The sequence below is a fragment of the Dipodomys merriami genome, unplaced genomic scaffold, assembly GCF_024711535.1.
Source record: "Dipodomys merriami isolate MVZ:Mamm:240054 unplaced genomic scaffold, mDipMer1.0.p SCAF_1636, whole genome shotgun sequence".
In the NCBI taxonomy this organism is placed as follows: Eukaryota; Metazoa; Chordata; class Mammalia; order Rodentia; family Heteromyidae; genus Dipodomys; species Dipodomys merriami.
In genome coordinates, this window is record NW_027202978.1 from 45,335 (window position 1) to 66,342 (window position 21,008).

The 21,008-nt window shown below is 39.3% G+C and overlaps 1 long non-coding RNA gene across 1 annotated transcript; it reads left to right on the forward strand.

The window, feature by feature from the left end:
• The first annotated feature begins 18,177 nt into the window (after positions 1-18,177).
• Positions 18,178-20,145, forward strand: LOC138828777 (uncharacterized). The gene is made up of 3 exons (XR_011372347.1): positions 18,178-18,344; positions 18,819-18,898; positions 19,941-20,145. It is a non-coding gene; the product is annotated as an uncharacterized lncRNA (long non-coding RNA).
• The last annotated feature ends 863 nt before the right edge of the window (positions 20,146-21,008 follow it).

Sequence of the window (21,008 nt, forward strand, 5' to 3'; positions counted from 1 at the left end):
TTCAAATTTCCTAAGTGGTCTGTAAATTAAGACAAATTTTGAGTGGGAAGAAGGTCTCAGAAACATTTATTTGTGTGTGTTTTGCATTATTTCCCAAGTATTCATAAGTTAACAGTAGGAGAAACAATAAGAATAATTGGAGAAAAAGAAGTTCTATGTTTAAGTATAATGGTTCAATACAGAATAGAAGACTCTGCAAATAAGACAATTTTGAAATAATAAAGCCAAGGCCAGTAGGTAGATCTATGGGTGTGATATAGAGAAAGCATTACTACTAAGTGGAATATGAAGGATGAGGCCACTCTGTTTCTTCTACTAGTTCTAAATCATGACAGCTAATCATGGAATTTTGTGAAAAGTAGAAGGGAGGAATAATTCTAGTTCCAAAGCAATTCGGATATAAGAGCATGGAATTAACTGGAAATAATGCCATGTTGAGAGAGCAGGAATTATACTAGCAATGAATTGGTGGATAAAATCACATTTCTTTTTTTCTTTTCCTTTCTTTCCTTTTATTGTTTTTTTGATGTTTGTGGGCCCGGGCACTCTCCCTCTACTCTTCAGCTCAAGGCTAGCATTCTACCACTTGAGCCACAGTGCCACTTCCAGTTTTCTGGTGGTTAATTGGAGATAAGTTCTTCAGAAACTTTCCTACTTGTGCTGGATTGAACTGCAATCCTCAGATCTCAGCCTCCTGAGTAGCCAGGATTATAGGCGTGAGTCACTGGCACCCCTCTTAAGATCCCATTTCTAACAATGTACACTCAAGGTGTGTAATGTGTATGTTCATCTATCTTTATATGTATTATTGAGTTAAAAATCTGGGCTATAGCTTAGACTTTACACTCACAAAAATGTAACTAGTTTAAAATCTGATACTCTTGGAAAGATGAAACCTAAGAATGTAAAGGAGTTTGGGAAGTTCAGTTTGCATCCAGCCTGGGCAGAACAGTCTTTGAGACACTACCTATAATTAACCAGCCAAAAGTTGCATTGGAGAAATGGCTCAAGTGATGGAATACTAGTTATGAGCAAGACTGTTGAATAAGAGCTTGAGGTTTTGGCATACATACATAAAAGCATGCACATAAACAGAGGCACTTATATGTGCAAACACATATATATGAAACAACTCTCAGAATGTGTAGAAAAGTTAGAAAGTAATAGAAAATATGTCCTGAGTAAAACTAGAACAAGTGATAATTTTTTAATATTAGAAAGCCCTCAAGTGAACTTTCCCAGAAAAGCTTGAGAATATTACAAAGTTACGGAACAGAGATAGTAAGAAAATCAAGTAATCATTATTAAAGGAATCAGATCCATGGAGGAATGAAACAGAGACCCCTGCAGGTGCATCTGAAAATGTTCATATCCTGTGTCAAATGTTAGAACGTCTTTGAAAATTGTACATAAACAGTCTGAGCAGTCAGTCTAGTGAATAAGATCATTGGAGAAATTCAGAATTGCTAGCCTGTTTCTAGATTAAATAAACCAACAAAATATGGCAGAGCAATGTGATACAAACCTGGGATTCTAGCACTCAAATTAAGATAGGAGATTAGAGAGTGGAATTATATAACGATACTTTCCCTCAACCAGGTAGTATAATTTTGCCTCAATAAAACAATCCAAAAAACAAGAAAGGAATACAAAGTTGGAAATTTGGGTTAATTATGTCATTATGTTTTGAGAATTCAAGTTTCCTATATACAACTCATACATAATCCTCACCTGTGTTTTAAATGCTGTCTTCATTACAGAACATTCCTCGATAGAAAATAGCTCATGATTACCAACCAAATATTTGAAAAAGTAAGCATCATTCTGTTGGATTACAAAGAAATTATGAAGGAATACAAAAGCTTAAGCCTGGAGAAATAGCAAAGTTCATCTCATGTAGGACTTTGTAGACCTGGCTAAATTAGAATTTAGATTTAAAAAAAGTAGTTTTTGCTTGTAATTTCATATTCTATAGGATACTACAAAATTGTTTTCAAGTAGAATATTTAATTTAGAAATTCACAAATGATTCTGGCATTCTATTTGCCTAGAATATTCTTTCAAGTGAGGTATAATTAAAACTTAGTTAATAGATAATTCCAATAATTCATGTATAGCATGATAATGTGAAAAATTTAGCAAGAGTTGCTAACAAATGGATACTATTGATTTATAAATTTAGAAAAAGAGCAATTTTTTGAGACTTTGGTGTAACATGGTATGAAGAGAATAATTGTGTCATCCTTTTTCTTCTACCTATACATAGCACAGGAAGAAATTTCCTTAATTACATACATCTGTATACAATGAGTAAAAAGCTAAGTTTGAGGTGTGTTTTTATTTCGTTTTTGTTGTTTGGTTTGTACTAAGGCTTCACCTCTGGGCCTGGGCACTGTCCCTGAGACTGTTTTTGCTCAAGGCTACTGCTCTACCACTTGAACCTCAGTGCCAATTTTGTCTGGCTTTTCTTTAGCAGTTTATTGGAGATAAGAATCTAAGAAAACTTTCTGCCTGAGTGGGCTTTGAACCATAATCTTCAGATCTTAATATTCAGATATTCAGATCTCCTGAATATCTATGATACATAAAATAATAATATATAATAACATAAAAATAAATAATACTTGCAAGTGTTCTGATCTCAAGAATACCGCTGGAGGGAAATGATGCAGCAAAGTTTAGTGTAGTGTTCTTTACACAACTGGGAGTGTATCTCAGCAGAAGTGCAGTATATTTTCACAGTAGTGATAAGCTAGTCATGATATAAATTTAGGGAATTTTAAGGTGCACCTTACAAGTTGTAAACTGTTGGGCATAAAAACTTGGGATTCTTTGTCATCGAAATAATAGCTTACTCTGATGAACAAATGTTAACTCTTCAGGAATTAATTGTTATAGATAGGTCATAGTTTTATCTTCTACCAGAAAATGGCTATTTTATCTGTTGACTTTTAAATGTGTAACATCCCATTGGAAACTGCATCTATTGCAGAATTAAATAAAGTGCAAACAGATACTGTTTTAAATGTCTCTGGTATAGCATGTTCAGAATTTGAAAATGAGTATTTAGTAATCATAGGAATTTTAAAGAACATATATATTCTGTCCTCTTTACAATTATTCAGTTTTATAAGTTAGGAGTTTCCATAGAATTGAACATTTTCGGGTTAGTATGAGATAATATTAAAATAATGTTTTGTTCCAAAATAATGGCAAGCATATTGTGAAAATATTGTATAGTTTGATAACCTTCAAGTTGATGACCCTTTGATAAAGAAAGGGGTAATAGAATAATATTTACCATACCAACACATTGAAATTATATTTTTGTAGCTTATTTTTCAATTTAATTTTATTGTCAAGGTGATATATAGAAGGGGTTGCAGTAATTGTAAGTTAGTGAGTACATAACAAGTCAAACTTTTTACCCCCCCTCACTTTCCTCAGTTTTCCTTGACCTCAATACCCCTCACAAGTTGTAATGTATATTTCAAACATGTTGTGTTGTGTGCATTGCTACTGCATTAGTTTGCCATTTGTCCTTTGTCTCACCATTTTATTATTCCACTTCCCTTGCCACATTAAGATAAATGTATATACAATGACACATGATACTGAAATCAAATATAGCAGGGGACAAAACATAGGGGAAAACACAAAAGAAAAAAGAAACCACATAGTACATTAAAAACAACAACCACAAAGAAAAACCTCTGTTTCCATATGCAGGACTTCATTTTGCTCAGCATCATCTTATACATAGCTATTGAGCCATTCTGTTCAACTTCTAGGACTATCCTAGATATTCCCTACTTATTACAAATTAGGGAAACCATGGAATCTTTCTTTGTGTCTTGTTTATTTTACTTAGTAGGATTTTTCCAAGTCATTCCAATTCCTTATGAATTGTAAGCATAGAATTCTACCGTGTTTGTATATACCACATTTTGTCAATTCATTCATCTACTGAGGAGCATATTGGTTTAAAACATGATTGCATGTAAGTATCATTTAGAGTCATTCTAAAATGACAGATGCCACCTCCTCAGACATTCTAAAATCACGATTTCTATGTAAGATAAGATTTCATGGTGGTACATGTGTTGGGGATATCTGGATGAGTCTAATGTATATCTTGCACTGAATTAGGCAGGAAGATATCCAATATCATATGGGATATGTCTCTTTAAATAAAAATTATGTAAGTGGAAGGGCAAAAGATGGGGAAGAGAAGAAAATAACTGACAGCAGATCATTGTCCCAAGTTAGAGTATAAAAAGACATAATCTATAATTTCCCAGTTAAAGAGAGACCAATATAATACATCCCAATTAATTTAGGTACATGCAAAATATTTACTTGGCTTTTTCCTACTGTAATGCTCCAAAATAAATGAAGACTTATAAGAAAAATTATGTGATTTCCACTACTTCAACCTGAACACTAAATGTAATGAGCCCTCTTTTTCTCACTTTGCACGTGGAAAATAGTCCCAAAGTTGATGATGTTGTGGCTGATTAGAGTCAGAGCTAGGGGCTTCTACTTGTACAATTATCCCAGAATAGTTTAAAGCAGTGTTTCCCCCAAAGATATCCAACTACATTTTCTGAAGCTATACTTTGAACACACCCTCACACCTGAGCACATAATTTGAAATCACACTTCTGCATTTCCTTGGCACATTCTACTTTGTGCTTTTGTCTTTTTTGCACATTCCTTTTGAGTTCATAGTTGCTCTATTTCCATTTCATCTTTACAAACTGCTAAGAACATTGTTTAACTACCACTACTTGTTTGCACACACCCAGTCTATGTATGAAGGTACTTTGTCCATGTTAAGCAATAGGGCAGTACTCACTCTCTGAGGAGAAAAGTTGCACAGTATAACCCTACATCCACAGTAGAGGATGTAGAATTTAAAGCATTTTGAGACGAACAGTGATATTAGAATTGAAAGGCTCCTTAGGGACATTTTCTTGGAGCTCATTAGTTTTCCCTGTAGAAATATAAATATCCACAAAATCTGGAGCTAATTAGTAAGCATCTGAATTTACACTAGATCCTACATGTTGTGTTAATACAAGTTACCATTGTATTATTGTTATATCATCATCCTTCCCTACTTGAAAATGGGTATGAGAAAATGAAAGAAAGGCACTAAAGCAAAATGTCTTATCTTTTTAGGCATTTAATCCTAGTGGTGAGGGTAATATCTGAACTCTTCCATTCAATAAAAGCTTGAAGTTTATAAGAGCAATGGAATTTGTGGTAGGTTGATTGATAGGGTTATTTCAACATAGAAACATCCCTAATAAGAACTAGAGTTTAAAATAGACTATATGGCAGTTATGATGTTTCAATGGCTATTGAGGAATTTTCTATTCTAAAGAAGAATAAATTCAGAGAATCTTCAATCACATCAGTAAAGCTGTATGTTCAACCTAATACTTAGTGTTACTTGTCCGACATTTATTATGAATAGGCTGATAAGATATCCAAACATCTAAAGATATTTCAATAATATCCCAAACTTATGTGGATACATGGGCCAATAATTGGAACTGTAGGACAAGTTAGGTTTGTCTGAGTTATAGTTCAATGTATAAACTCCTGGCTAAACAAAGGCTTCAAAAATATTCAAAAAAAAATGGGGCTGGGAAGGTGGCTCAGTGGTAGAGTCCTTACCTTGCATGCATGAGGCCCTGGGTTCAATTCCCCAGCACCACATATGCAAAAAGAAAAAAAAGCCAGAAGTGGTGTTATGGCCCAAGTGGTAGAGCACTAGCCTTGAGCTGAAGAGGTGAAGGACAGCGCCCAGGCCCAGAGTTCAGGCCCCACGACCAGACCTCCCCCCAAAAATATTCAAAAACGAATTTTACAAACTTTAGGGGGGGATATGAGAAGGGATGACAAGGGGAAACAAAGGAGGAGGCAACATTGCTTGATAAGAAATGTACTCCTTATCTTTCCCATGTAATTGTAACCCCTCTGTACAGCATTTTCACAATTAAAAATTTATACAGAATACCTCTAAGTAAAGTTCAGAACAATTGTATCTGTATAATTCTTTTTTGTTGTTGTTCTTTTTTGGTAGTGTTGGGTGTATCCGTTGGAAAAGAACTGGCCTAAACAGTGCCTTCCACATTCTATAAGCTACCAAAAAGGCACCATAATTGACATGAGGGATGCTTCTTTTTTTCTTTTTCATTCCTTTTTATTGTGAAAATACTGTACAGAGGGGTTACAATTACATGAGCAAGATAATGAGTACATTTCTTTTTTATTGTGAAAATACTGTACAGAGGGCTTACAATTACACGGGCAAGATAATGAGTACATTTCTTATCAAGAATTGTAGCCTACTCCTTTGTTTCTGCTTCCCATCCTATCATGGCCCCTGTATAATTCTTCTAAGATCAGGATGAAAGTGTTTGTTCCCAACATTTAAAATCAACAGGATATGTTGAACTCATGGATCCAGAATTTTATGGCTTCACATTCATATTTCAAAAATTTTATCAATATGACTTCACCAAAACTCGGTTCTTATTGAACTTGTCTATGTCCTCTTACTTTTCAAATCCAGGTGGCATATTTCCTTGAATATCTTCCTGCAAATTCTTTCCTTCCTTTACTTCTGAAAATCTTTTATTACTTTTTTCTTTCCTTATTTATTGCTTTCTTCCAATCTTGTCCACACTGTTGCTCACATTGCTCACAGTTGTGTCCGAATTTCCTTTTTCTCTTCCCTTCAATAATACCCCCAATTTTATTATTGTTTTTCATATTCCTGGCTGTACACATTTTGATGATGTCTAAACAGACCTATTTTGTATCTGTTTAATATAAATTTTAGAAATATCAGACAGTTTTTTCCCCTAAATCAATTATTTCCACCTGTGGTCCTTATCACTAAAAATATCACTAATATAACTGCCAGCTATATTAGTGATATATATATATATATGTATATATATATACATATATATATGTATATTGTGGAAGCACTTTAGATTTCTTCTTACCACTCTGCCTGTGCCCATTAGATAAGATGAATTATCAAAATTTTCTCAGTAAAGTGTTTTCCTTTTCAATCACAACATTGTCATTATCAGGGTACACTGTGGTCATCATCATCTTCACCAAAATTATTATTAGCATCATAAGTGCTAACTTTTGAAAAGTCTGATATGTATCTATGATTTTTGGTTATGAATCTATGTTTTTGGTTAATAATTTTATTTTATTTTATTTTATTTATTTATTTATTTTTTTTTGTCGGTCGTGGGGCTTGAACTCTGGGCCTGGGCGTTGTCCCTTAGCTCTTCAGCTCAAGGCGAGCGCTCTACCACTTGAGCTACAGCGCCAGTTCCGGTTTTCTGGGGGTTTTATTGGAGATAGGAGTCTCATGGTCTCTCCAGCCCGGGCTGGCTTTGAACCGCGATCCTCAGATCTCAGCCTCCTGAGTAGCTAGGATTACAGGCGTGAGCCACCAGCGCCCTGGTTAATAATTTTAATGTTACCACTGTGGTTGAATCCATATTAAAATTTTGAGCAAATAAAGAAACAAAAAATGAAACCATAAGAAGTAGTTTGACTATGTGCATAAGACAAATTAGGGAATAGATTTTTGAAGTATTGCAAATTCCTAACCAGTATGATATAACTTCCTCTCTCCCCTCCACTTCACACAAATTTTTAAGTTTGAACAGAAGTATTTCATGTAATATAATATAAATGTTACTACAATGTCATGTGTATATTTTAAATTTCCTTGAAAGTAATAAACTACATTCTATTGAAATATTAGTAATTTATTGCTAGGAAAATTTTGGAAAAGTAGACTATATCTTTGGAAAGATAAAGTCAAAAATAGTAGCATAAAATTTATAAAGAAGTCTGTCTTCAGAAATATGTATATATATATTATGTATAGAAAGATATACATTTTTAGAGATTATTTGTCATCAGAAATATATACATATATCAAAATATATGTGTAGAACATTGTACATTATAGTGAAACAAAAATCTTAAAACACAATTAAAATTTACAAAATACATCAAACAAAATGCCAGTGACTCACGCCTATTATTCCAGCTATTCTGGGTAATGAGATCTTAGAATTGTGTTCAAAAATAGCCCAGAGAGAAAAGTACTTGTTAGGGACTGGGAAGGTGGCTCAGTGGTAGAGCACTTGCCTTGCTAGCCTGAGGCCCTGGGTTCGATTTCTCAGCACCACATAAGCAAAAAGAAAAAAGCCGGAAGTGGCACTGTGCCTCAAGATATAGAGTGCTGGCTTTGAGCATAAAAATGCTTAGGGACAATACCCAGACTTTGCAAACTACAACAACAAAATATATCACATTAATTTCACAAAAGCATCTTTTAACTGCTGTGAATGTTTTTTTTTTTGGTCTGATCATGGGGCCTGAACTCTGGGCCTGGGCACTGTCCCTCAGCTCTTCAGCTCAAGGCTAGTGCTCTACCACTTGGGCCACAGCGCCACTTCCGGCTTTTTTCTTTTTGCTTATGTGGTGCTGAGAAATCGAACCCAGGGCCTCAGGCATGCAAGGCAAGTGCTCTACCACTGAGCCACCTTCCCAGCCCCTATGCAAACAATTTTTTAGAGACATGAATACATGCCCCTGGAAAATGTTAAGTAAAATGTATAGAATATTTACGACTATGTTAAAGACATGACTATTTAGATATTTTAAGATATTTAGATAATTACAAATTAAAAATAATGATAATATATTGAGACTGGTCTTTTATTCTATTTTACAATAGCAATTAAATTATATTTGTAATGATTATTTAAAAATACTCTTGTTTGGTATTTGAATTATAATAAGTGATAAACATTTTTAAATGATTTCCATAGGAAAGGACCATTTTCTTAATTGTATCAATTCTTTTGTAATTTCAAAACAATTAAGAAAATTATTCCAAGACCTGTTTGCTTTAAGACTACATTTGTTTTGTTGTTCAAGTGTTCATATGTTGGTAGAAATTAAAATTCCAAAATTTCAATGGATGTTGGCATTCAGGAACATCTTCATAGATACTAATATTGGAGTCCCTTAAGTGAAATTGTTTTATTTCATTTGTTATTTTCACAAATAAATCAAGATGATTGTTTATTTTGTATATATTCACTGCTTTTGGCTCTTATCTTGAGAATACTTTTTTTCTTAGCAAAGTAGAGAAAAGCAATTGGATTGAGCAAGTAACATATGGCTTTCATAAAATGCAGATGCATAGATTTGGGTCTCCTCTCATTTGCTAAAAGTTTCTTCCAGAATATGTTATCAATTACTTATAAGTGATGCATAATTCCTAGTTATTCCAGTTATCACATACACTTTTTGATTGAGTTATCTCTGCATAAACTAAAAAAAAAACATATAAAAAACCTAAAAATAAACAGAAATCACATCTTTGTTTTAAAAGCTATAGTTTACGAAAAGTTTTTACCCAACACCGAAAAACATCCTTTTAGGTATTCTGCAATTTGTGTGAAGGATATTAAATGATAGTTTTTTTCTGACATGAAATTCACATGCAATATATTATCTCCTTTTATTCTATACATTTTAGTGCTTTGGAAGTGAATGGTACAATCATAGGTTTTCCAAGCCTAATTTACACAAATTTAACATTTCTTCAAATAGAAATGCTGTAAATTTTAGAACAGACATTAAAATAGATATAAAATTAAGTTACAGGAATTGGTCCAGCATACATCCTCAATAGTGTGTTTTTTCAAAATTTTTACAAGATTGTTCTGACTGAACTGTATTCCCTGAATTTACACACAAGTTTATTGAGCAGGAGGACCAATATTATACAGAGATATCTAGATGTTTGATAGTCACACATATTCCGCACCTTGTGAAAACACAAGGCCCAGATATTTTATGTAGAAAAATGTCTTTAGGGAATGTTTGAAGCAACTAAAATTAATTTAGGAATGAGTTAAGATTTAGATAACGTTGTAGCATAATAAAGCTTAATAATAACGACTTGAGCTGTACTACAGACGAGAGTTGGAGGGGATAGAATGATGGACCACATAGGAGCAGTATGTCATTGTTATTGTGTTTCAACAAACAAAGACTTAAGAGAAGAAAAGGAAGAAAATAATCAAAGTGTCCTGAATCAAGTTTCTTTTTAATCCACCTAACAGTGTGGACTGAGTCAGAGAAGGTGGGAAAAAATAAAGCATTGTATAGACCTCTTACAATGTAAAGAAATTGTAATAGGAATATTATAATTAATTTCCAAAGAAATAAGGGAATGAATAGGTAAACTATAAAGGCAAAAAGAATGGAGAGAAAAAAAGGAATGTAAAATCTTTATCAATAACAAACACAAGAGTTTGGAAGTAGAAAGGCAGTGGAAATATTCTAAATAACAATAAAATAATAATGAAAATTGCTGACGTGGATCAAATATGGATCACATTTTATCATATATAATTTAAAAAAACATACTAGGAATGAAAATTTAAAAGTTATAATTTAAAACACTACTTAAATTATAGCTAGACAGTACAGTTCAGTGGTAAAACCTTGGCCTAGCATAAGTGAAACAATGGTGTGATCTCCCAAGCATTACAAAGTACACACAAAGCACATACATACACACATAAACCACATAAACACACACAAACACCCCTCCCCCACATAAGTGGGGCTAAAGACTTACCAATCCTAATTTAAGCCTTTTATAAATCTCTGATTTAACATTTTATACTTTAGTTTTCATTTGTATTTTGAAAACTCCTTTGAAATCTTGAGGATATGTACCACTATTTCCTCTTGGCTACTCATTTTAAAACAGATATACATTAAAAACTTTTGAACTCAAATGACCATTTTTTGTTAATGCAAGAATTAATCACCAGTACTGTACCAAGAAGCTAGACTTAACACCTATATGCCTTTTTTTGGTGGGGGGTGTCTGGTTGTGGGCCTGAACTCTGGGCCTGGGCAGTGTCCCTCAGCTCTTCAGCTCAAGGCTAGCACTGTACCACTTGAGCCACAGTGCCTCTTCTGGTTGTTTCTTTTCTGCTTATGTGGTCCTAAAGAACTGAGCCCGGGCCTCATGCTTGCAAGGCAAGTGCTCTACCACTGACCCACCTTCCCAGCCCACCTATATGCCTTTTAAAAAAACATATCCAATTGCAGAGTATCAATGAAAGCAAATCATATACTGATAAATTTTCTAACCATATTTTTAAGGCTTTTTCAAAGTTAATACATCCAAGTGGCAGTTTTAGGAATACCAATCAGATCATGACATCACTCATTTTTACCATTATGTTTCCTGTGTCTGTCTGCAAGAGAAAGGGACAGGACAAAGATTGGCCACACAGCCCCTCCTTAGGAATGTGCATGCACCCAACTCTTCAGGGTTAGTTGAACTGCCTTTGCGCCAGCTTGCCCTCTTCTACCATGCGTGGACTCCCCCCAGGGCCTGTCCCACCCTGCATGACTGGCTGAGCTGCACGTCTGCCTCTACATCCCTCACCTCAAAAGACAGGTCTTCTATTAGAGTCTAAGTTTTTCCCTTTTTTTTTTTCTTGGTTCTTGAATGAAATAGTTTTAGACAGAACAGGTAAAGTTTTAGACAGAACAGGTAAAATTTTTGACAGTGTTAAATAAACCTTTATATTTAAATTTCTAATAGTATCCCCAAGTTTTAGCAGAGGGAACTAAATCCCAAACAGCCAATGCCTTTTTGTTGAGTCAGATAACTTGATTACAGTGTAAACAACCTTTGCATTTTAAAATACCGAATTTTAAAATACAGATTTTGATTTGTAAATTAAAGAATTCTTAGAAAGTTTAACTAAACTTTCTGTTTAAAACAATACAATAATCCTTTAAGATATTTGGCATACAAATCTGATGACCTTCCTTAGAGGTTAAACTCTTTTTTTAACAGCATGCTGATTTTCATCTTGAACATGTTCCAACATACTCATACAAAACTTAAAGTGCACAAAAATGAAAATCAGTCCAGAATCTTCATCTAAGATTTAAGATTTGTAAAACAAAGTGCCTTTGCTGAGCTTCATTTACCCAGGGCTTGCTTGTTTAGCAATGCATTTTACCAATTGGCCTTGTGAATACCTTCAGCTGGAGGAAGGCTAGGTGGGAGTCACCTGAAACTGAACTAGCCTATCTTTTATCCAATTTTCTTTTTAGACAAGAGCATTTTACAATTTTTTTAACTGTTCGGACAAGCCAAATGTCCAAACGAGGCTCAAACTGTCTATGCCCTCACCTCCGGCTGCCTCTGCAGGAAAATGCAGCCTGAAGCTTGTAAGGGCTTGTGACCTCCCATGCCCACCTCTTGACTGCTGCAACACAGACAAAACAGAGCAGGTTTATGACCAAGCCCAGACAGAGCTGGAACTTTTATTCCCCCAGAGATGTCCAAATGAACAAAAAGAACAGATTCTAATAACTTGAATAATTGTCTGGGTTTTTTTTTTTTCAGATAATGGTGAGCTCTGGCGTTTAGGGGACCTGAATTCGGTGACTGAGAGCCCCAAAATAACTCTCTGAACCTAGAAGAGAGGTGTTAGTTTAGAGGAACTCTCCTGCAGCCATTTTACATTAAGGGAGGGCCAATCTACCTGGCAGAGGGTGCAGAGATGACCTTGGGTAACAGTACTCATATGCCCTGGCTTTTTCCTGAAAATAAGAAAAGGGATCTAAAAGCATTTCCAAAAGTGATGGATAAAGAAGTTTGGTGCATTTCTACAAAAAGCAAGATATCAGTGATCTCAGAATTAGCTTAAAGAGAAGTTGTTTCTTACTTTTCCTGCTTGGGCCAAATAAGCTTTCCCCTTGGAATTTTATCAGCACCAGAGTGGAGACCTAAGTTTGAGAGGAGATTCTCCACCTCATCCCAAGGTTTCTCCAACAACTGAGGTTGGGGTTGGAGACATAGGTTTAACAGGAGATTCTACATCTCATCCCTTTCTCGATGCTTGTGGTTCTCAGACATTTAGACAGAAATGTCAACTAAAACAGACACAGATAGGTGGCTACACAAACCAAATGGTCAGACAGAACAAGTAAGACAACCCAAGTGAGGCAAGACTCCAGGTTAAGAACCCTAATCTGCCTCCACTGGGGAGAGGAGCATCCCAAACTCTTCCGTGGCTGGGAGTTCTGCTGCATCCCACCTCCCCTTCTGCCCCTTCCACTATACCTGGCCAGGCATTTCAACTTACCTCTAGAGGCTTTTGAGTTCTAAGTTCCTGCTAGGAACTTCTCTCCACAGCTGTCCCCTAGGGAGTGGCTCTTCTGACACCAGTCCAAAGTCTCTGAGCTCAAGGCCCGGGGTCCTGGATCTCACTTGGGCCTACATCTATTATATCCTGGGTCCAAAAGAGACTTCACGAAACCCAGATAAAGGTGCTAGGAACTTTATTGTTTTTTTAAATGGAGGGGGGGGGTGGCAGGGGCGGCTAGCTCGGCTTGCCCAGGACACCGCGCTGGGTGGCCACACTTCCCAGGATGAAGCCCACGGCCAGGGACATGGTCTGGTCGAAGGAGCCGCGCAGCTGCTCCACGTGCTGGTTCTGGGTCAGCAGCTGGTCTTGCAGCGGGCCCAGCATGCCCACGATGTCGCCCAGGTGCGTCTGCGTCTGCAGCAAGGCAGCATTCAGCGATGGCACGGCGGTGGGCTGCAAGAGGTTGGCGGGGGCCCAGGGCGGCGCGGCACCTGCGGGAGGGAGCGCGGAGTCGGTGGGGGCGGGGGCTCTGCAGCTCGCCCGCAGGCCTCTGACCCTCCGGCCCCAGCTGCCCCTTCCAGCCTCCCGCCCCATCGCCTTTCCCCTCCCAGCCCCTGCTGTCCCTTCCCCTCTCCCGCCCCGCCGCCTGCCTACCTGGCTCTTCCGGGGCCAGGGCCGGCGCGGGCGCAGAGGGCGCGGGGAGGCAGCCGCAGTGGGCGCACCTGTCCTGCTGATCGTTGCCCAGCAGCCCCATGAGCTCGCGGATCTGCGCGTGAAGTGCCCGGGGGGCTTGCTGGTGAGGAGTTTGCTCTTGAGCAAATTGTAGCGGCGGCAGCACTGTGCAGGTGTCCTTCGCACCTGCCGCAGGGCGAGCGCGGCGGACACTTGGCGGTAGGGGGGCAGTGTGTGACACACAGCCGACCGCAGCATCTCGGCCAACAGCAGCTCTGTCTCCCAGGTGCTCCAGGGCTTGTGCTGCGCCGAGCCAGGGGACACGGGCACGCTGGGCCTGAGGGGCGAGCAGCCCTTGTTCGCCACCAGGCCCTGGGGCCGGGTCCCCGGCTTGTCCTTGGCCAGTGGCAGCAGCTCGGCCACCAAGTCGGTCCGCGAAGGCGGCGCAAGTGGCGGTCACCGCCAGGGCCGGGGCAGCATCCTTGCGGGCTGCGTGGACTCCGGGGTTGGGGCGGCACCCGGGGGCCTGCAGGGGCGGGGGTTGCGGGGGCCTAGAGGCTGGGAGACCCGGGGCGGCTGCGACATCTGGGCTGCCCGCATGCGCTCTGCCTAGGTAGGAAATCAATCACGGTCAATCACAGGGAAAGTAGGAACAGCCTTGAGCTCAGGGTAGGATGCGTTTTTATAGGGGTAGGTTAGATAGAGTTATATATACAAGCCATGCAAGGCAGGTTTGGCCTATTTTTCATTGGTTACAATTAGAACCTTTAAATTAATTTGTTCTTTGTGCTCTGCCGAGCTAGGAACTTTATTACCACCACATGGGACCACTTCCTACCACTGGGAAAGTAGGAACAGCCTTGAGCTCAGGGTAGGATGTGTTTTTATAGGGGTAGGTTAGATAGAGTTATATATACAAGCCATGCAAGGCAGGTTTGGCCTATTTTTCATTGGTTACAGTTAGAACCTTTAAATTAATTTGTTCTTTGCGCTCTGCCGAGCTAGGAACTTTATTACCACCACATGGGACCACTTCCTACCACTGGGAAAGTAGGAACAGCCTTGAGCTCAGGGTAGGATGAGTTTTTATAGGGGTAGGTTAGATAGAGTTATATATACAAGCCATGCAAGGCAGGTTTGGCATATTTTTCATTGGTTACAGTTATATGACCTTTAAATTAATTTGTTCTTTATGGTAATATCATATGTAATCATTTGTAATAGGTCAGTCATAGTGGGACCACTCAGCTGTGGTCTTCAATTGGCGGGCTGAAGGCCTTGTTACCAAGGCAAGCAAGCAAGGTTATAGAAGCAAAACTTGGCAGAAACATAGCCTTGACTCACAGAAGCATAGGCAAAACATAATCTTGACTTGGTCAACATGATCAAAAGTTTCAAAGCTATTGACACTACTTTAGAAATTATTTTTATCATAAGCTCCTAACTGCTCTTTAATGCAGCTGGTGATAAGCCTCAGTTGTCAATAGCCTTTTGCAAAGCTGCCAGTTTGGTAAAATTGAGTAAGGGAGCGATGTTCTTTTGCTTTTTTATCAAGGGTGGGGAAAGGACAAAAGTTGACTATTGGTCAGCCTTTGTCTGGGGTTTTTCTTTACCAGGAGGTTTTTTCCCTTTATCAATAATTTTGTTTTGTTTTCTGATTTCACAGTTTTGTACCCATGGCTAGTCTTTTCCCAGGGAAAAGGGGGTTCAGGGGAGAAAGTAAATTTCTAAGAGCAGGAGGGACTGAGGCCAGACAACACAAGAAATTTCTGCCAGTGAATAGTAACTTGGATATTACAGAAAACCAAAGATCTGGTGTTTTAATGCATTAAGCTGTTCACATTGTAATCAAATTATCTGACTTCTCAAAAATGTAAAGGATTATTGCATTATTTTGAAGAAGAACTTTAGTTAATTTTCAAGTTTTTGCTAACACCAAAACTTGATGACTTTTCTTGGGAGTTTAAAACAACTCATTTATGTTTTTACATGATGATGACAGGCAGAAATTTACTGGTAGAACAAACTCCAGAGTTCATTTCAGGGGTTTCACAGAGCAAGGGCACCTGGGACTGAGGAATGTCTCTCAAGGCCTTCCACTAAGTGCGGCCATGTGGCCAGTCCCCTGACACAGGAGTCAGGTCATGACAGGAGTCGTCCTGTTCAGGCGAGAATAGGATCTCACTGGGGCATCCAGATGAAGTGGACTCACCCCCTGGACAAAGTCACAGACGCTGACCAGTATCTTAAAAGATAGTTTATTCAATTGATCAGCCAGGGTTAACTCATCTAGGGAATGAGCAGTCCCAAACTCAAATAGCTCAGGGTTTATAAAGGTTAAAAAAATGCATTCTTTTAGAGCAGATTCAAGCAAGGTGGTGTACAGAAGAACTTCGCAGTTATTTTATTTTGCAAGCTCTTAAGTCACAAACATTCCCCAAACAATTAAAACTGTAAGTACTCCTGTAACAATTTCTTGACCTAAAGCAACGGGCAGTTCCTAGTTTTGGGGCCAGGTGTTTTGCTTTTTCAAAACTAGTAATTAAGGTAGAAGGAACAGCTAGGGGGTAAATAGGCCTAGTTCTTTCCTCATAACTAGTTGTTCCAGTTCAATCCTGCCTTGCATAGTTTGGCCCTATTCTTAATGAATGAAGTTCCTACAAGAATTGTTTAAGGCTGGGTGCCCGTGGCTCAAACCTGTAATCCTAGCTACTTAGGAGGCTGAGATCTGAGGATCATGGTTCAAAGCCAGCCAGGGCAGGAAAGTCCATGATACTCTCATCTCCAATAAACCACTAGAAAACCAGAAGTGGCACTGTGACTCAAGCAGTAGAGCACTTGCCTTGAGCTGAAGAGCTGAGGCATAGCGCCCAAGCCCAGAGTTCAGGACCCTTGACCAAAAAATAAATAAATAAAAATAAATAAATAAATAAAAAATAAAGAATCATTTAAGGAAGGAGCTAAGAAAAAGAAAATACAGCTAAGAACAAAAGGGAGCAGCAGAGATTACTAATCTCCATATCTAATAGTTATAAAAAACATTTAAGTTTAAAAAAAAGATTTCAGCCAGGTGTGGGTTCAGGAGTCTGAGATCTGAGGGTCCTGGTTTGAAGCCAGCCTGAAAAGAAAAGTCTGTGAGGTTTTTTATCTCCAGTTAACCTGCAAAAAGCCAGAACTGGAGGTATAGCTCAAATGGTATAGCACTAGCCTCGAGCAGAAAAAGCTTAAGGAGGGGCTAGGAAGGTGGCTCAGTGGTAGTGCGCTTGTCTTGCATGCATGAGGCCCTGGTTCCATTCCTCAGCATCACATAAGTAAAAAAAGAAAAAAGCCGGAAGTGGTGCTGTGGCTCAAGTGGTAGAGTGCTAGCCTTGATCTGAAGAGCTAAGGGACATTGCTCAGGCCCAGAGTTCAGACCCCATGACTGGACCCAAAACAAAAAACAAAAAAAAACTTAGGGATAGTTCAGTCCCCAGTTGAGTGGGGCTCAGTGTCCCAGCTCTGAGTTCACTCTCCAGTATTGGCACCAAAATAGGAATAATATTAATAATTACTTAAGAAGAAACAGGAAATACTTAGGATGTGGTAGATGTTTGAGTCCTGAAGCTCCCTGTTGAGTTGCCTTGTTTCCCTTGTAGTACTGTTGCAGTGGTGTGTGTGTGTGTGTGTGTGTGTGTGTGTGTGTGTGTGTGTATACACAATTAACCCTATTAGTTATTTTATTGTAACCATTAGGACTCATGAGCAAGAACTATTATAAGAAAACAGAAGTGTTGAACAATACGCTGTAAGCTACAACAGTAGATGGCCAACCCAGGTGGGCCCCAGGTATCCTTGATTCTGGACTGTGCACAGTTAACCAATCACAGACAGTATTGGCTCCTTGGTTAAACCCCAGAGAAAAAGCTGCTTTGTTCGGGATGCTGCAAGATAGACTGGCCAAGTGAATATCCTGTGTTGAAACAGGGAGAGGCAAGTCAGTAAGGTGAGGGCTATGCAATGCTCTGAAGGAAATGGGCATAAGTGAGAGTACCTGTCTTAAAGGGGCTTGGGGTATTAGTCTTTCCCCACACCACCATCCTAGAATTGTCCCTCAGCTTTTTGTTTAAGGTTAGCACTCTGCTACTTGAGTCACAGCTCCACTTCTGGCTTTTTTGTTGCTTTATTGGAGAAAAAGAGCCTCACTGACTTTTCTGCCTAGGCTGGCTTCAAAGCATGGTCCTCAGATCTCAGCATCCTGATTAGGATTACAAGCATGCGCCATGGGCCCATCTATAATGCTGTTCTTAATGGCAGTGGCTGTCAGACAGGGCCTTCATCCGTGTCTTATATGGTCTCATCCTAATAGGTACTGTCCTCAGGCTAGAGTGTAGGGGACTGACTGGAAATCTCAGGCCTGGCCACAGTGACAATTGAGTGAGTTACATTTCTTGAATTTGGATGCAGGCCACCTGCTTTGCTTCTTGGGTTTCTGCTTTCGAGTGCTCTGCTGGACTCTACCTGGGGTCTCTGTTGAGACACCTGGGTGAATGTGGGCACTTTTCAGAATGGCTTAGAAGCAGCTCTTGGTGGCTTTGAAGCTTGGCTTTCATTTCTGGCATGACAGTGCATTGGGAAGGTTCTGGATCCAGAGTCAGGCTTAGCTTTGGGCTCAATCTCTGCCACATGCTAGCTCTTTCTTCCATTCCAGATGAGTCACTGTCCATCTTAGGCTGCCCTGTCCTGTCTCTTCCTCATATACCTGTCTCGGACTTGGGGCCAGGGTTCTGATGAAGAAATTCTCTTCAGACAAATAGAGATTCCATGGAAAGAAATTGATCATGTACAGCTGGTTTCTCCACTGGTAGTTGTTCAATTTTATTTCCCTTTCATTTTTCTTCCTCTTCTCAGGGATCACTGCCTATAAGAACTTCATAGCAACTAGACTTAGATGGGTAAATGTAAATTGGAGCTGGCTTCTGAAACTCCAGGTGAGGTTCTTCAGGCTTGGGAGATTTTTCAGAGCCCTATGCACCTAATGCATTTTAGCCTTTATTTTTATTTTTCACCTATATTTTTCTTCTTGTATTACTTCTAGATGCCTTTTATTTTCCCTTAGGACTCAAGCATAATTTTGGTTGCTTTTAGGTGTAATTATAGAAGTCCCAACTCATTTCAGTGACAGGAAGATTTATTATTTCACATAATAATAACCACGGTGGGGCTGGGGGTTTAGCCCAGGGGAAGGGTGCCCGCCTGGCGCGTGTGCAAGGCCCTGGGTTCGGTCCTCAGCCCTGGAAAAAAAAAGAAAAAAAATAATAACCATAGCACAAGGAAGACGGTAGAATTCATTAATTCAGTGGCTCAGTACTGTCTTCTTTTTTTGTCTTTTGTTTTGTCAGCCATGGGGACTGAACTCTGGGCCTGGGCTTTTTCCCTGAGCAACTCGGCTCAAGGCTAGCACTCTACCACTTTAGCCACAGGGCCACTTCTGATTTTCTGGTGGTTTATTGGAGATAAGAGTTTCACAGGTTTTCCTTCCTGGGCTGGCTTTGAACTATGATCCTCAGATCTCAGCCTCCTGAGTAGCTAGGATTACAGGCCTGAGCCACTGGCACCCAGCCTGTCTTCTTATATTTATATTCCTACCATCTTTTGAATTGACCATACTGGGTATATTCTCCACATGCTAAAGTTCATCATCCCAAGTTGGCTGTTGCAGCACCAGACATCCCATGTAAACACAGAAACCAACAGAATGGATGATGAGACAAAATTAGGATTTGTTTGTAAAGAGGACTGAGAAGTGACCACTGAGGTGGTATCAATCCTTGATGAGAAACATGTACCTTTTCTCTTTTGCTTGACAGGTTAAGAACAAATATCTTGTCATTGCATAATGAGATTACATACTGTTCCCTCAACTATTATTTCCTCATTTTATTTCCTTCTGCTCTCTACACTAGAAGGCCAAACAAGACCACTAGCTATTGTCAGAACTACGTACACCTCATTTGTACCTCCTTGTTCTAGGCAGGCTGAGCCTGTGCCTGAACTACATCCTGCCCATGTGGCCTGCCCTGCAGCTGTAGCATAAGACAAAAACGGCTAGAGTCAACAGTACAAGCAGAGCTTGTTCCCTCCCAAGTATGTATTTTGAAAACAATCTTTTTATTTTTATTGCACGATAAAACAGAAAATATAGCTGGCGCTGTTGGATCATGCTTGTAATCCTAACTCATCAGCAGGCTGAGATTGTAGGATTAAGTTTCAAAGCTAGCTTGGGCAGGAAAGTCTGTGAGTCTCTTCTCTCCAACAAACCATCAAAAAGCCTGAAGTAAAGCGGTGGCTCAAGTGGTAGAGTGCCAGCCTTGAGCGAAACAGCTAAGAGCCAGTGCCCAGGTCTTGAGTTCAGGCCTCAGAACTGGCACTCCCACTCAGGATCCATCCAGGATCCTGCTTTCCCTTGATCTGTCAGACCTCCTCTGCCTCCTCCAGTCTGTGACATTTCCACTGTCTTTTCTTTAGTATGAGCTTGACACTTTTGAAAAGGGCAGCTACTGATCCTGTGGGAAGCCTCCCAGTGTGACTTGGGTGGGTGTTTTTTTTTTTTTTTTGGCTGGTCCTGGGGCTTGAACTCAGGGCCTGGGTGCTCTCCTTGAGCTAGTTCTAGGCTATCACTCTACCACTTGGAGCCACAGCACCACTTCTAGTTTTCTGGTGTTCACTGGAGATATGAATGTCACAGACTTTTCTCTCTGGGCTGGCTTTGGACCAACATCATCAGATCTGAGCCTTTTTATTGGCTAGAATTCCATGGGTGAGCCACTGGAACCCAGCTAGGCATATCTTGGTTTATTTGTTTGTTTATGCCTAATTTTATAACTGAATGAGAAAGCTCAGTTATGTCATATCAATTTCTGATGTCTCATTGCCTGGGTGTATCTTTGGCCATCTACTTAAGGTGATCCTTGTCAGTATTTTTCAGGATGAGGCCACTGTTTCTTACATGGTAATTGGCAAATAATCTGAGTCTATAGTTCAATTGCAAAGAGATTTTCTTCAAAGTGTATCTCTGTGCAGGTTTAGCTTAGGAAACAG